Below are 10,645 nucleotides of genomic sequence, written 5' to 3'. Positions count from 1 at the left end.
CAAACTCTTGCAAGACCGTTTCAGGCTGGACATAAGGAAGAATTTCTTTACTGTCCGAGCCCCCAAGGTCTGGAACAGTCTGCCAGTGGAGGTGGTTCAAGCACCTACATTGAACACCTTCAGGAGTAAACTGGATGCTTATCTTGCTGGGATCCTATGACCCCAGCTGATTTCCTGCCCTTTGGGCAGGGGGCTGGACTCGATGATCTCCCGAGGTCCCTTCCAGCCCTAATGTCTATGAAATCTATGAAATCTTTCTCTCACTAGCAGTTCAAACCTGGCTGGGTTCTCCTCTTGCTTCTGGCTCTTACAGCTTTCTGTCTTGTAGACAGCTCCTATTTCCTCACTTCCTCTTTTTTATTTAGCTGTAAACATATGGGCAGCCTTTATGCAAACTTTCCAGTGACAATAACATGAGGACAAACCAGCCATCAGCAACTATACAGATGTGAATAATTAGACCTTCCAACAAAAAGGAAAAAGAAAGTAGTATAACCCCACCTGCCCCAGCTCCAAAGACTACAGAGACATGCAAACCATTACACCTGTTGAAATATGAAAGTATCTTCTACGACCCCTGACCTCCTAGACCATCAGGAAAGCCAGGTTACCACTGGTATCAATTGCCGCAGCGAGCATTAAAAGGCCATCACGCTGCAGACATTAAGCATTGCTTGAGGACAGTGCTGAAGATGCAGTTGAGTAAATGTGTCAAACCATCCGCAGGCAGAGGCAAAATTTCAGACCATTTCCCAGTTAGAGGGAATACAACCCATGGCTCTCTCCAGGGTTCTTTTCCATGTGGCTCCAGTATAGCCAATATTTTACACTGCTGTTATTCCTCTGGCTTCCCTATTCAGACTGTGAGCTTCTCACAGTCCTTTTACATAAGACCTTTTACGATCTGTCCTTTTACCTAAGAAATACAAAGTGCTACTACAAATAATAATACAGTAACAGATTGTTTACAGGTTGGGTGGTGATGAAGGATGTGCTTCCCTTTCAGACCTGCCCATTGCTCTCCATCTCCTGCCATTTGCTGCTCCCTACTCATGGATACCCAGCCTGTAGATCAGGGGAAGGGAGGTACAATTCCCTAGAAAGAGCTATCCCTGTCCTTCCCAAAAGAATGAGCAGAAGGTAGGGCAGAATGGCACCTTGGAGAATAACTCATTCAGACAGGCATGAGTTTTTGTAGGAGACAGCCTACCTAGTCAGATGCTAGACTCTTCTTTACTCAAGAATAAAAGGAACCACACACACAAAATGCTGGTCTTTAGTATGTTACTCGATAAGGCACAGCCTAGCCCTTTTATACAACTTTTTTACTGGTGACAGAAAAATGTTTTATAATGGAAATCCTGACAGGCTCTGAACTACTGAAAGCAGCACTGACACCTGTCACTTTGATAGAGGTGTGCTGGAAATACCCTGTTAGTCATGCTGCAGGTCAAACCAGTGATTTGCCTGAATGAGTCCCAAGTGACAAAAAGAGTCCCTCCTACTAAGCAGACATGACAGACAAATTCATGTCATCAAACAAAGAAAACCCAGAAAACACTGACTGCAGACAACTGGAAAAATAAAAGGTTTATTAGATCATTTTCGTACAATCCATATCACAAACTAATTAAAATACAGTTACATAGTTTCCATAAGAGAAAGGAAAATGAAAAGTCATATCAAGATATCCTGCATCTCAGTGGGCATATCTACATGTGCATTTATACCGGCTTAAATTTACTGTGCAGTAAATTACTCTGTTACTGCGCAGTAAGCAGGAATAGACCAGCATCTACACATACAGGCATTAAAGTGCATTAACGCTGTGTGTGGACTGACTCGGAACTCAAGTTAGTCTCAAGTCAGTCCACACACAGTGTTACTGCACAGTAAGGCATCTACACATGCATTACTACGCAGTAACTAATTGCACATTACTTTGATAGCTGCATGAGGCAGGTATCAAATTTACACTCCAGTAGGTGTAAGTCACAATATTTACTGCACAGCATGGGCGTGCACGTGTAGACATGCACCTGTACTGCACAGTAATTTTGGTTACTGTTCAGTAAATGCACATGTGTAGACATACCCAGTTTCTCCTATAAAATATCACCCAAAATAGCACCCTGCCACTCCTTTTCTCTGTCACCACTGACCATACCACCAATCTCCCTCTCATTAAGACCCATAACTTGCACATCATCCTTGGACATTGTTTTATTTTTTTCCAACAGGTTGAGGCTATGTCCAAATTTTGTTCATACATTTGGGTCTCTCTTTATGTGAATTGGTTTTGTGCAGATTTGTTTATATGCAATGACCTTATTTATACCAGAAATTCACTCTGTATAAGAAAAATCTGATCTTATGCGAAGTCAGCCGGCAATGAGCTCCTTGCAGGCTGGCAGAGTGCCAGCCTGCAGGGGGCTAGGAGAAAGCGGAAGGAAGGCACTGAGACAGTGCACCACATGCATGTAGGGTACATGCACGTGGCCCCAAGTTACTTTGAGGGCAGCTCCGGCAGGTAAGGGTGGGGCAAGAGGGGGAGTCCCCTGTAGGAAGGGAGCTGGGCAGGGCTGGGGCTGCTGTCCAGCTGGTGGGTCCTTGGCACCCGGAGCCACAGTGTACAGCTACAGGGCCCCAGCAGGGAGCAGGATGGAGCCTCAGGTGGCTCACTGGGGGAGGGGGCAAATGCTGGTGCACCCCCTGACAGGCCATACTCCCCACTTAGGCGACAGGCAGTGGGGGCAGGCAGGAGCACTCATGCTCCCCTTGTGAGTGCCAGCTGGGGAGTGTGAGTACTGGATGAAGCACTGCACCCACTTCCGGGAGCACCGTGGCTGCTTCCCAGTTGGCGTGATCGGCTGCGGGGGAGCCAACCCTCCTGCCCCCCCCATATTCGGTGAGATTGGCCAACCCCCCTCCCCCGTCACTGACTGGTCACTAGGGGGGCATGTGCCCCCTAAGATGGCACCAGTCGCCCACGCTGGTACGTATCCCTATTAATTACATATAATAATGGATTCTCTTTATGCAAATTCACTTTATGTGAGGTTTTTTTGGAACACCACCCTCACGTAAAGCGAGACCCAAGTGTATATCCAAGGTCTGTCTTTTTCTCTCTATGATCTCCTCCAGGTTTTCATTATCCCCTATTTCAAGTGCTGCAGCCTCCACTTCTGTTGCCTTCTTGACACCGACCTTTCTTCTCACAGGCCATGCCAAAGGAGGCCACGACAGCGGTCTTCCTTGCTTCTTGTCTTGAATATGTCCCAATTCTGCTCCTCACTGCATCAGATTTAAGACCCTTCACAATTTTTTCCTCCCTAATTATCCATGATGATAGCTTATTTAGAAAGTACAGGCTATTAGAACAATATTGTTTAAATCTGTACCAAATTTAATTTTAACAACACTCTCTGTCAAGTCCTAATAACCAGGCTTTGATGATTAGAATTACAGAAGGGGCTGGACGGATCTGATTTGCTTTCAGACCACCTCAAAGCCTCCGGCTGAGTCATCGGCACATTACTGATATCCTTTGGTATGTCAGTTCCACCACCCCCATATTCTGTAGTCTCGTTATTCAACCAGCATCTGGCAGACTGGGAACCCGACGACTTTACCTGTGCAAGGTGAAGGATTTTGTAACTGAAGAGCGACACTCTTTTATCTTTAACATTACCCAGGCAAAAGGCTAAGGGGATGCAACTAGTAGCGGAAGGATGGCTGAACATTGTAACAGAGACATCTGGTGGCTGTTATGAAAATATAAGTCCAGGAGGAGGGGAAATACACCCTGCCACATTCTATGTAGGATAGTTTTGCATGGATGATACATATGTGCCTAGTTGAAATGAAAGGAAAATAAGAGTCTGAGAATCTGATTTAAATCCAGAAAACCAAGGAAGAGATTCAAGACTAAGAGTCCATCCTGCTCCACGAGCTCTGGTGGAGATAAGGATTATCCACATAATCCAGTTCTTGTTGGTATGCTTGTCCACTGAAAATCTTTCTTTTTGCTGAATCAGTCAGGGAGTGCAATAACTAGCTGAGCACTTAGGGCATATAAATTAAAGTGAGAGCCTGATTTTTCATAATAATGAATTTGTGGCTGACTTGCATGACCCACATGGGAATTTCTTTATTCTTTCATTACACTAGAGAGTGATGCATCTATATGCACACAGAGCTAGGGCCATTCATTACACAAAGCCCAAAACGTCCTCTTTGTTGACTGTTCTGCCATAAGGAACAAGTAGTCCACTCATGGCAGAAGGGAACGTTTGGTCTCACATCTCAGCATTTGAAAGTTAGGGGAAAGCAAAATATCAGCATCCAAACCTGAGAGATTTCTGGCCAAAAAGCAGCCAACTAGGGATGCACCACACCAAGGGGGCAGTGGACAGAGCGCTAGGCTGGGACTCTGAAGACCGAGGTTCAGTTGCCAGCTCCACCTTCAACCTGCTGAGTGACCTGAAATGAGTAGAACATGCCGTCAATGACGACTATATTCACCATAGCGTGACTCTGTACCCGTACCCGTAAGCACGGAGACCTCACTGGCATGCTTCCTTTCTGGTCCCCAGATCCAGTCTAAATTATGCACGAAGCCAGGCAGGCTGTTGCTCATGGTGGTGCTTATTAACACTATCCAGAAGCAATGCAGATGTACCCGCTTGGTTAGATTGACCCAAACTTAATCCACTAAGATGTTTTTGTGAAAAATTCTTCTCCATTGTTGTAGCTCCAGTGCAACTTCAATCCTTGCTCAACCGCATAGAAGCAATATCATTTTTTAAGCTGTAAAACCGTTATATTTTTAATATGGGTAAATGATGCATATTCTGTGAAAACCTATTTCTGAGAAAAATCACTTAATCACTTTTGCTGAATTTTCCTCCAAAAATATTCACTCCAAGCAAATACCTAAAATGGAAAAAAATTCTGCCTGAACAATTGAGGTTTGTCCAGGTTACAAGCAACCAAAAATAGAATTTGATAAAAGGAAGCAACTGTAACTAGAGGCATCTCCCAATCTCTGCCACGTAGGATAAGCACATGAAACACTTGCAGAGATGGCAGCTTAGACATGTTTAATGAATTAGAGAAAAACTAAGAAAACTCAGGAATTCTTAACAGTTACAAAATAGATCTTCCCATTCCTGAACAGAAGACATTTCTAGTTCTGAATTGCTGGATCCACAATGTATGGCAGACTCCCTATGTTTCCCTCTTGGCAAGTTACATGCCCTTTCCATTTGGTCTCAGTTATGTATCCCCATTTCATTTGGTCTTCCCCCCATCTTACACATTAATACATGAAGATAAAAGAATTCTTTTATTTGTTTTTTTAAATAGCCCTGCTATGGGAATGCATATTTTAAACTCAAGGACTTTGCACATTTTATAGTTTACACAAAATAATGTACTTTTCCCCTTTCTCTGCAAAGATGTCATATAAAATGTCATAATGAAATGTCATTTTCCTATGATTTACTTCTTTGACTAACTATATTACAGGACACTAGGTTAGGAGGGACGACAGTTTTTACTCACAGAACTAGTTTCACTGAACTCAGAGGCTACTCATGTAAGCAGGCTTGTAGAATGAGCCCCAGAAATGCTGAATAGTCCTATAATCAAGCTCTCAATATAAAAAAAAATGAGCAACACACTTTTTTTTGTGATCTCGTCCCTTGACAGATTTCTGATGTGTCTATTCCCTTATTAATTTAATTTTCATATGTCATTTTCATATGTCATAGTAGACTTTTGAATACTTTTGAATACTTTAACACAGTAAAGTATAGCTTAGTATAGCAGGCAACTAAGCAGAGGTAGCAGCATGGTACAAGTGTGAGGAAGAGAGTGCACAATGTGATTCAATGGGAAAGCGCTGGCAGAAGATGGACATTTATTGCTTTTTCATTGGCACAGTCCCATTGATTAGGCCTGATTTACCTCAGAGAGTGTAAGGTAGATCTGATGACTTCCTAGCGAGTGGAAGTACAGTAGATCTCATAGAAAAGGGTGTGGAAGAAGGTGATGGTTTATCTGAAGTACTCTATTGCTCTTATTGATTCAGTATAGGTAGGGCCAGATTCAGGGCATGGTGGGGCAGTTCAACCCCCTTTGAGTCCGACTCCACCAAAGTTTAAACCAAACATGTTTACTCAGCTGGACTTGAGGTAGTCAACTGACTTCATGGTTTATTATTATCCATTTGATTCCTACTGAGCTCTTCACTCAATAACCTTTGATCTTTCTTCAATCAAGCTAGCCTTTCTTCTACAGTTATCCTGTCTGTTATCTATTTCTGGCAATGTTTTTCTGCTTCCCCACCTCGGCGCATCCAATAAAGTTGTGCTGTCACCTAGGAACCTGTACTGGGTGGCTTTGTTCCTGGAGTATTCGAGCTGACAAAATATCGGAGACCAGCACTGGCGCGCTCGCACCCCGGTTTGAGTTCTGCTCCACCCAAAGTTTAAAATCAGCTGCCTGGCAATGGGAGCAGCATTTCTGATTCAGGCAGGAGTGAGGGAGTCAACTGACTTCACGGCCTGATCCCTTTCAAAATCTTCCTCCCACTGGTGTTAACAACCCTCTTCTCTTTTCACTGGCCCTGATGCTCCACCAGTCAAGCTACCCTTTGTTCTGCAACGTCGCTGTTACGTAGCAGGCAACCATCCATCCTCCGGGCCGTGGTGCACACGCGAGAGGAAAACAGGACATAAAGGCATCGGATTTCGTATCAATAGAGGACAGATTAGAAGAAAACCAGACTGTCCTCAATGACGGCCACCCTACGGGCACGTAAAGCTGCCTTCTCCCTCGGGGACCCATGCCCGCGCTCCAGTGAAACCAGCAGTGCCATTTGCACGCTTATCTTACTGGGATCCTTTGACCCCAGCTGATGTCGTGCCCCAGGGGCTGGACCGGACAATGTTACCAGGTCCCTTGCAGGCCTGACGTCTATGAAACCTATGCTGTTTTGCAGAGCACCAAGGGGCTCGGCAATTATTTTGGGCAGCGGAGGGCCGCTCACTGAGTTTTGGCAAGCCATCGAGGGCCGCACAACAGGCCGCCAGGGGCAGGTAAATATTAAGTTTCTAAATTTTTTTAGGGGCCCACCCCTGGGCTGGAGAGAGCTCCCCCGGCCTTAAGGGCCCCCGGGGGAGTCTTGCAAGCGCAAACACTCGCCGCATTGGCGCAGCAGAGATTTTGACTCCAGTGTTTTTTTGTTCTCCGGGCTGCGAGAATGGAAACTTTTTAAACTTAAAACATTTGACAACCAGCCTCAATACTGAAGGCTGACACCGTCAGCAGAGAGGTGCCACGGTCCCTCCGCAGGGGCACAGAGGAGGATTAGGAGGCGGGTCCCACGCAGAGGGCTCCCCAAGAGCACGGGAGTGGGGGGAGGCGGGACTTTTTTCGCGCTGTGCCACCGCGTGGGCCGCGCCGTGAGCTTTGTGGCGCCGGAAGGCGGCAAGCGGAGGGCGGGGCGCTTCCGGCGGCCGCGGCCTGCTGCGCCCGGCCCTGCCGCTCCCCCGCGCCGCTCCCGCCGCTCGGCGCCTCCATCCTGGTACTTGGGCGCCTCCATCCTGGTTTCTCAAGTGCCCGGACCCAAAACAGGAAGTAAGTGCGCGGGGACCTGCGCCCGACAGGGCCGCCGGCTGCAACGTGGGGCCGGGGCGCGCCGGGCCCGGGGCGAGGGCGGCGGCCGCGGCCGGGAGCGGCCCCGCGAGGACCCCCCTCCTCCCCACCCCCCCGCCCCGGGCCCGGCGCATAGCGCCGGTGGGACCCGCCTCAGGGACGGCCGCGCGCACCTCCGGGGAAGGCGCCAGGAAAATGGCGGCGGGGAGAGCGCGGGGCCAAATGGCGGCGGCAGCCGGGGGCGACGTGTCAGGGGGCCTTGCGGCCCCTTATTTATTCGGTGGTTTTCAAATATGCGGCAACCCCCCCGCGGGACATGGGGTGTTCCCCCTCCCCCAGCGGGATATGGGGGTGCCCCGGGGGGTCATGGAATGGGAGCGGGTGGCTTGGGGACCGCCTGGGGCAGCTGCAGTGATGGACATGTGTGGCACACGTGTGTGCGACGCTCGTGTGTCTGTGCATCTGTCTGACCTGGGCATGTGTGTGCACACATACACAGATGTACAGACACACACGTGTGTCTGCGTGTCCATCTGTGTCAGGCATGTGTGTTTATGTTCCCATCTGTGTTGGGTGCATGTGTTTGTGTCCATCTGACGCATGTGTTTATGTGTGTGTCTGTTGCACGCGTGTCTGTCATGGGCGTGTGTCTTGCACATCTGTCTGATGTGTGTGGACATGTCTGACATGTCTGCGTGTGTGACGTCTCCACGTGTGTGAGTCTGCATGTACATCTGACACGCGTGCATGCCGTGGGTCTGCGTGTGTGAGCAAGCGACAGGTGCTCTGGCCAGGTGTAGATGTGAGACATGTTTAAATTGTCCAAGGCCAGCTGCTGTCAGCGAGTGGCATGTGGGCGGACAGGTGCAGCGTCCCCCGGGCGTTGTCATGATCTCACAGATCCCCTCCCTGTGACAAGGTGCGTTTGTCACCAGATGAAGGGAGATGTCTCACCTCTGTAAGGGGAAGCCACCAAGAATTTTTCTTATTACTTAGAAAAGGCGCAAGTCTGATACGGCCAACGTGAGTTATGGGCAGGTTTTATAAACAAAGAATTTTATAAATGGTTTTTATTAACAAAAAACTTATCACGAAAAGTATTTGAGTATCCAGAGGACATTGGGCTTTTTAAATAGCGCTGCTGTGTGACTGCAAGTAGCAGAAGGACGACTAGCAGTACCTCCTAGGTAGTGGTGCATCAGTTAATGCAGGGGTGGGCAACTGTTTGGGCTGGAGGGCCACTTAACCAGTTTTGATGAGCTGTTGAGGGCCATATGCGTGCATATGCGCAGGTGCTTCTTGGCCCTGGCCCATCCATCCACCCCTGCCCAGAATGAGCACCGACTGCAGGCCACTATGTTGTCCTACCCCACCGTCAGGGCTCCTAGCACGTGTGGAGCCCTGACGGCAGGATGAGACAACATGAAAGCCTGTGGCTGGGAGATCAGTCCAGTCCTGCAGGCCCTGGGTGCTGCCCACCAGCAGAGGCTGGGGACCAAGCGGGGCTTGCCCAGGACCTGCGGAGCTGGACTGCATCTTCCAGGCACCGGGGCCGGGGGGGGCGCGGGGGAGATGCTGTGCAGAAGCAGCTCTGCCCACTTGCCTGCCTGTATGAGCCGTACTTGGGACCCCACCTCTGCTGGCGGGCACTGTGGGCGGCAGCTCTGGCTCCTGTCTCTGGGTGCTTCTACCCAGCGCTTCCTGCAGTGTCTGGGAGATGGAATCTGACCCTGTAAGCCCTGGGCTGGACTCCATCTCCCAGGCCCACACACAGTGCTGGGCAGGGCCACCTCCACCCAGCCCCCACCCCTGTGGCACCCGCAGAGGCTGGAGGAGCCGCCTGCTAGCAGAGACAGTGGCACAAGCACAGCTTGCCCACAGCCTGTCATCCACTCCCACCAGCTTTATTTTGCCCACTCCTCAGCTAATGGATCTAGAACTTGGATCTAGACTGGGAACTGATCCTTGCAGTCAGTTGCAAGATTGATGCTGAAATATTTATTGTTTGTGTCAATATTTTGCCATCTGTAAGCTTTTGTTTTGGTGCATAGAAGTTAACGTCTATAACGATACGTTAGAAGCAACAGAGCTACCTAATCAGTCCATCCCTACTGAAATGACAATAACTTGCTTGTAAGGTTTGAGGCATTATTATAATCCTTTGTATTGGAGGGTGAAAAAATATTATCTAAATGTTAATAAAATTATGGAATGTAAATGTCTTTTTTTGTTAGTGCACATCAACCTATCATTCTTCTTGCATATACATCAGAGTACCTGAGAGCCTGTATGGGGTTTTCCCTTGGTATGAATGGGGAAGGCATGCTTCCTTCACATTTTTTAAAAAACGTATATTAAAAATAAAGTCCCATCTATATATTGACAGTTATTTGGTTGTACAGTTTGACATGGTGACCAAACAGTTCACCAGCATTACACAACATATAACACCGACAGTTTACATTTCCATTGCCGCTCACTGCATCTCCTTGTTTCCCCTTTCACCACCCCATCCCCAAACCCACATCTGGACCCCAACCCTTCCCTTTTACTTTCCCAGTCCACATTCATGATGCCACAGGTCTTCAGGAGTCATCTTCTGTGCTTGTGTCACAAAATACAGTGTGCTGTGTCTTCCTCTTCTATTGGTCTCTGCCTCTCTTTCCCCTTCGTCTTCCTCCATTCCTGGAAGTAGAGTTATAGTTTGTTCACCCAGAGCGAGTGGTTGATCATTTCTACCCCTGGGCAGGTCTGTCTGGGTCCCCCACCTGTGCTGTGCTGTAGTGCTCGCACTGGGAGTAGTTGGTGGGCTGTCTGCCAGTTGAGGTCCCTGCATGCTTTCTGTAGGCCCTTGTTGAAAATCCTTTCCCACGCAGACTTGGAGCTGTTGCTCGGGAGCATGCTCACTTAGCTTGCCCTAACCACTGTTTATAGCTCATGATGGTTCAGCAGAGCCTCTGGAGCCTCATCTTTGAGCTCATAA

The 10,645-nt window shown here is 48.3% G+C and overlaps 1 protein-coding gene across 1 annotated transcript in view; it reads left to right on the top strand.

Annotated features, from left to right (window-relative positions):
• The first annotated feature begins 7,480 nt into the window (after window positions 1-7,480).
• The window catches only part of DMTF1 (cyclin D binding myb like transcription factor 1), a 45,295-nt gene continuing 42,130 nt past the window's right edge, over window positions 7,481-10,645 (top strand). The window contains exon 1 of the mRNA XM_090041847.1: window positions 7,481-7,644. The gene's annotated coding sequence lies outside the window, so the exon portion shown is untranslated. The remainder of the gene's footprint in view (window positions 7,645-10,645) is intronic.

The sequence above is a fragment of the Crocodylus siamensis genome, chromosome 4, assembly GCF_052110815.1.
Source record: "Crocodylus siamensis isolate JL-2025a chromosome 4, ASM5211081v1, whole genome shotgun sequence".
Taxonomy (NCBI): Eukaryota; Metazoa; Chordata; order Crocodylia; family Crocodylidae; genus Crocodylus; species Crocodylus siamensis.
Note: the sequence above shows the minus strand (reverse complement) of the source record. Positions and strands in the feature narration are given on the sequence as shown.